Raw genomic sequence first — 7025 nt, 5'->3', positions numbered from 1 at the left:
TAAGGACAGGGCTGGGGTGAATCACTCTAAGGACAGGGCTGGGGTGAATCACCGTAAGGACAGGACTGGGGTGAATCACTCTAACGACAGGGCTGGGGGTGAATCACTCTAAGGACAGGGCTGGGGGTGAATCACTCTAAGGACAGGGCTGGGGTGAATCACTCTAAGGACAGGGCTGGGGTGAATCACTCTAAGGACAGGGCTGGGGTGAATCACTCTAAGGACAGGGCTGGGGTGAATCACTGTAAGGACAGGGTTAGGGGTGAATCACTCTAACGACAGGGCTGGGGGTGAATCACTCTAAGGACAGGGCTGGGGTGAATCACTCTAAGGACAGGGCTGGGGTGAATCACTGTAAGGACAGGACTGGTGTGAATCACTCTAACGACAGGGCTGGGGGTGAATCACTCTAAGGACAGGGCTGGGGTGAATCACTCTAAGGACAGGGCTGGGGGGGAATCACTCTAAGGACAGGGCTGGGGTGAATCACTCTAAGGACAGGGTTAGGGGTGAATCACTCTAAGGACAGGGCTGGGGTGAATCACTATAAGGACAGGGCTGGGGGGATCACTCTAAGGACAGGGCTGGGGTGAATCACTCTAAGGACACGGCTGGGGTGAATCACTCTAAGGACAGGACTGGGGTGAATCACTCTAAGGACAGGGCTGGGGGTGAATCACTCTAAGGACAGGGCTGTGGGTGAATCACTCTAAGGACAGGGCTGGGGTGAATCACTCTAAGGACAGGGCTGGGGTGAATCACTCTAAGGACAGCGCTGGGGGGGAATCACTCTAAGGACAGGGCTGGGGTGAATCACTCTCAGGACAGGGCTGGGGGAATCACTCTAAGGACAGGGCTGGGGTGAATCACTCTAAGGACAGGGCTGGGGTGAATCACTCTAAGGACAGGGCTGGGGGGGAATCACTCTAAGGACAGGGCTGGGGGTGAATCACTCTAAGGACAGGGCTGGGGGGAATCACTATAAGGACAGGGCTGGGGGGAATCACTCTAAGGACAGGGCTGGGAGTGAATCACTCTGAGGACAGGGCTGGGGGTGAATCACTAAGGACAGGGCTGGGAGTGAATCACTCTAAGGACAGGGCTGGGGTGAATCACTCTAAGGACAGGGCTGGGGTTAATCACTCTAAGGACAGGGCTGGGGTGAATCACTCTAAGGACAGGACTGGGGTGAATCACTCTAAGGACAGGGCTGGGGGGGAATCACTGTAAGGACAGGGATGGGGTGAATCACTCTAAGGACAGGACTGGGGTGAATCACTCTAAGGACAGGGCTGAGGTGAATCACTCTAAGGACAGGGCTGGGAGTGAATCACTCTAAGGACAGGGCTGGGGGTTATCACTCTAAGGACAGGGCTGGGGGTGAATCACTCTAAGGACAGGGCTGGGGGGAATCACTATAAGGACAGGGCTGGGGGGAATCACTCTAAGGACAGGGCTGGAGTGAATCACTCTAAGGACAGGGCTGGGGTGAATCACTCTAAGGACAGGGCTGGGGTGAATCACTGTAAGGACAGGACTGGGGTGAATCACTCTAATGACAGGGCTGGGGGTGAATCACTCTAAGGACAGGGCTGGGGTGAATCACTCTAAGGACAGGGCTGGGGTGAATCACTCTAAGGACAGGGCTGGGGTGAATCACTCTAAGGACAGGGCTGGGGTGAATCACTCTAAGGACAGGGCTGGGGTGAATCACTGTAAGGACAGGACTGGTGTGAATCACTCTAACGACAGGGCTGGGGGTGAATCACTCTAAGGACAGGGCTGGGGGTGAATCACTCTAAGGACAGGGCTGGGGGTGAATCACTCTAAGGACAGGGCTGGGGTGAATCACTCTAAGGACAGGGCTGGGGGGGAATCACTCTAAGGACAGCGCTGGGGTGAATCACTCTAAGGACAGGACTGGGTTGAATCACTCTAAGGACAGGGCTGGGGGGAATCACTATAAGGACAGGGCTGGGGGGATCACTCTAAGGACAGGGCTGGGGTGAATCACTCTAAGGAAAGGGCTGGGAGTGAATCACTCTGAGGACAGGGCTAGGGGTGAATCACTCTAAGGACAGGGCAGTGGTTAATCACTCTAAGGACAGGGCTGGGGGTGAATCACTCTAAGGACAGGGCTGGGGGGAAATCACTCTAAGGACAGGGCTGGGGTGAATCACTCTAAGGACACTGCTGTGGTGAATCACTCTAAGGACAGGACTGGGGTGAATCACTCTAAGGACAGGGCTGGGGGTGAATCACTCTAAGGACAGGGCTGTGGGTGAATCACTCTAAGGACAGGGCTGGGGTGAATCACTCTAAGGACAGGGCTGGGGTGAATCACTCTAAGGACAGGGCTGGGGGGGAATCACTCTAAGGACAGGGCTGGGGTGAATCACTCTCAGGACAGGGCTGAGGGAATCACTCTAAGGACAGGGTTAGGGGTGAATCACTCTAAGGACAGGGCTGGGGTGAATCACTCTAAGGACAGGGCTGGGGTGAATCACTCTAAGGACAGGACTGGGATGAATCACTCTAAGGACAGGGCTGGGGTGAATCACTCTAAGGACAGGGCTGGGAGTGAATCACTCTAAGGACAGGGCTGGGGGGGAATCACTCTAAGGACAGGGCTGGGTGTTAATCACTCTAAGGACAGGGCTGGGGGGAATCACTATAAGTACAGCGCTTTGGGAATCACTTTAAGGACAGGGCTGGGGTGAATCACTCTAAGGACAGGGCTGGGGTGAATCACTCTAAGGACAGGGCTGGGGTGAATCACTGTAAGGACAGGACTGGGGTGAATCACTCTAACGACAGGGCTGGGGGTGAATCACTCTAAGGACAGGGCTGGGGGTGAATCACTCTAAGGACAGGGCTGGGGGTGAATCACTCTAAGGACACGCATGCGCGCACACACGCGCACACGCACACGCACACACACGCACACACACGCACACACACACACACACACAAACCACAATAGTACATTCTCTTTATGTAATCACTGTTCACTGCCAGGTGGTGTTGGTTACAGGAAATACACACCTACGTACAGTACCTGCAGAACACGACCAGGACAAGAGATAGGACACGACAAGGACAAGAGATAGGACACGACCAGGACAAGAGACAGGACACGACCAGGACAAGAGAATGGACACGACCAGGACAAGAGATAGGACACGACCAGGACAAGAGACAGGACACGACCAGGACAAGAGATAGGACACGACCAGGACAAGAGACAGGACACGATCAGGACAAGAGACAGGACACGACCAGGACAACAGATAGGACACGACCAGGACAAGAGATAGGACACGACCAGGACAAGAGATAGGACACGACCAGGACAAGAGATAGGACACGAGCAGGACAAGAGATAGGACATGACCAGGACAAGGGATAGGACACGACCAGGACAAGAGACAGGACACGACCAGGACAAGAGATAGGACACGACCAGGACAAGAGATAGGACATGACCAGGACAAGAGACAGGACACGATCAGGACAAGGGATAGGACACGACCAGGACAAGAGACAGGACACGACCAGGACAAGAGATAGGACACAGCTTTAGGTTTATACATCCTACGTACCTGCAGGAGACGACCAGGACAAGAGACGGGACACAGATTTAGATTTTATGCAAAACAATAAACATAAATAAATAAAAAGTGTGCATCCCAAATGGGCCCTGGTCAAAGTAGTGCACTACATACGGCTCTGGTCAAAGTAGTGCACTACCATAGGGCCCTGGTCTAAAGTAGTACACTACCATAGGGCCCTGGTCTAAAGTAGTACACTACCATAGGGCCCTGGTCAAAGTAGTGCACTACCATAGGGCCCTGGTCAAAGTAGTGCACTACCATATTGCCCTGGTCAAAGTAGTGCTCTACCATAGGGCCCTGGTCTAAAGTAGTACACTACCATAGGGCCCTGGTCTAAAGTAGTACACTACCATAGGGCCCTGGTCTAAAGTAGTACACTACCATAGGGACCTGGTCTAAAGTAGTACACTACCATAGGGCCCTGGTCTAACGTAGTACACTACCATAGGGCCCTGGTCTAAAGTAGTACACTACCATAGGGCCCTGGTCTAAAGTAGTACACTACCATAGGGTCCTGGTCTAAAGTAGTACACTACCATAGGGCCCTGGTCTAAAGTAGTACACTACCATAGGGTCCTGGTCTAAAGTAGTACACTACCATAGGGCCCTGGTCTAAAGTAGTACACTACCATAGGGCCCTGGTCTAAAGTAGTAAACTACCATAGGGAATAGGGTACCATGAGAGATGTATCCCTACATGCAGGACAAGACACACGACGTAAGAGAGAAAGAAGTGGGTTTTAAACGGGTTTACATGATCTGTTCTAAGATCAATCAATCACATGTATTTCTACAGCCCTTTTTTACATCAGCCGTTGTCACAAAGTGCTTATAGAGGAACCCAGCCTCAAACCACATTATCTGTTGTTTTTAAGAGAGGAAGAAGGGTTTTTAAAGCAGCACGACAAAAAGGCCCCCCCTCCACAGAGATAACAGGTTTTGTAGGAGCATCCGAGGGAGGAAGGGAGGAGAAGGGAGGGAGGAGGAGGAGGGAGGAAGGAGGGAGGAAGGAGGAGGGAGGAGAGAGGAGAGAGGAGAGAGGAAATAGGAGAGAGGAGAGAGGAGAGAGGAGAGTAGAAGGAGGGAGGAGGAAAGGGGAGATTATGGAAGTGTCATTTACACCAGAGACTGTGTGTGTCGGTTCAGTGCCTCTCCTCACTCAAGATGAAGGAGAAAGGAGAGGAGGAAGGGAGGAGGGACAGAGGAAGACAGGGAGAGAGGGAGATGAAGGAGAAAGAGGAGGGACAGAGGAAGACAGGGAGAGAGGGAGATGCAGGTGAAAGGGGCGGAGGGACAGAGGGAGAGAGGGAGATGAAGGAGAAAGAGGAGGAGGGACAGAGGAAGACAGGGAGAGAGGGAGATGAAGGTGAAAGAGGAGGAGGGACAGAGGAAGACAGGGAGAGAGGGAGATGAAGGAGAAAGGAGAGGAGGAAGGGAGGAGGGACAGAGGAAGACAGGGAGAGAGGGAGGTGAAGGTGAAAGAGGAGGAGGGACAGAGGAAGACAGGGAGAGAGGGAGATGCAGGTGAAAGAGGAAGAGGGACAGAGGAAGACAGGGAGAGAGGGAGATGCAGGTGAAAGGGGAGGAGGGACAGAGGAAGACAGGGAGAGAGGGAGATGCAGGTGAAAGGGGAGGAAGGACAGAGGGAGAGAGGAGGGACAGAGGAAGACAGGGAGAGAGGGAGATGAAGGTGAAAGGAGAGGAGGGACAGAGGAAGACAGGGAGAGAGGGAGATGAAGGAGAAAGGAGAGGAGGAAGGGAGGAGGGACAGAGGAAGACAGGGAGAGAGGGAGATGCAGGTGAAAGAGGAGAAGGGACAGAGGAAGACAGGGAGAGAGGGAGATGCAGGTGAAAGAGGAGGAGGGACAGAGGAAGACAGGGAGAGAAGGAGATGAAGGTGAAAGAGGAGGAGTGTGCCCTGTGGCTGATGTGAGGCAAGCTGTGTGGCTTGGCGAGGCGTCTCTTACAACAGCTTTCTTAGTTCTGCAGTAACTGTTACTAGGAGACCTCGTCTGCCTCTCAGATGGCTCCCTATCCCCATAGGGCTCTGGTCCAAAGTAGTGCACTATGTAGGGAATAGGGTGCCATAGGGCTCTGGTCCAAAGTAGTGCACTATGTAGGGAATAGGGTGCCATAGGGCTCTGGTCCAAAGTAGTGCACTATGTAGGGAATAGGGTGCCATTTGAGACACAGCCCTCAGCTATCCCTTACACATACTCACAGATGGATCCAATCCGTTTCTGTCTGTCTGCCAGTTCAATGTTTTGAGTCTTGTGGTTTCTGAAATCGATTGAAACGTCCCTCTGTGAGTATCAGAAATTACACGTGCGCATATTTATATTACAAAAAGTGTCCCGAATGGCTTCTATTTGTTTGGGGGAAGAAAAAAAATTCTGTATGTTTTGACGAAAACCTCGTACTGTCTATTGCTTCACACCATGTGGGTTGGCTGGGTTCACAAGGCATCTTATTTTCACCGTCCTGCATGAGAGCTGAGCCAATCACTAAGACTTGCATCCCAAATATAGTGCACTACTTTTACCCAGGGTATATAGGGCTCCGGTTAAGAGTAGTGCACTAAATATCTGAAATAGGGTGCCATTTGGGAGGCGGCAGCCCTCAGTGAATGGTTAACTTCCCGGTTAAAGGTTCACTAGTTTAACCAGTAATCAACAGTTAGTAATGAAAAGCGTTGTCTCCTTCACGTGTTCCTCTGCGTTCCTACATTCCTGCATGTTATCACGACATCTTCTGTTTCCATTTTTCATCAGTTGTAAAAAAAAAATGCCAAAAACCCCCAGATCAATAGATGTGTTTTATAGACCACTATAGACAGTTGATGTCAAACGGTGGCTGTTACCACGACTGAAGCTGTGGGACGATTCGTTTTACATTTTGGTCATTTAGCAGACGCTCTTATCCAGAGCAACTTACAGTAGTGAATGCATACATTTCATTTCATGCATTTTTTTTTTTGTACTGGCCCCCTGTGGGAATCAAACCCACAACCCTGGCATTGCAAACACCATGCTGGCATTGCAAACACCATGCTCTACCAACTGAGCCACAGGGGAAGACCAATGGGGAAGACCAATGGGGAAGACCAATGGGGAAGACCAATGGGGAAGACCAATGGGGAAGGCCAATGGGGAAGGCCAATGTTTTCACACCCCCATGACATTTAACCTACTGAGTAACCCCTTTTTCATCCAGACAAACGGAGCACAATCTTAAACCCACCAATCTGTGATTTTAAATTTGAGTACAAATGTCCCTGGGAAGCTTGTCAACTCTAACTGTGTACTGTGTTGTGGTTTTATAGTTGTTAAGCGATTCACCAAATGTTTGGTTCGGTACCTCGGCATGTTTCATTCTTGGAATATCATGCTGGTATTTGTGGATCTTTAAAAT

Source organism: Salmo salar, chromosome 11 (assembly GCF_965601325.2).
Source record: "Salmo salar chromosome 11, fSalSal1, whole genome shotgun sequence".
NCBI lineage: Eukaryota > Metazoa > Chordata > Actinopteri > Salmoniformes > Salmonidae > Salmo > Salmo salar.
This window is presented reverse-complemented; position numbering follows the sequence as displayed.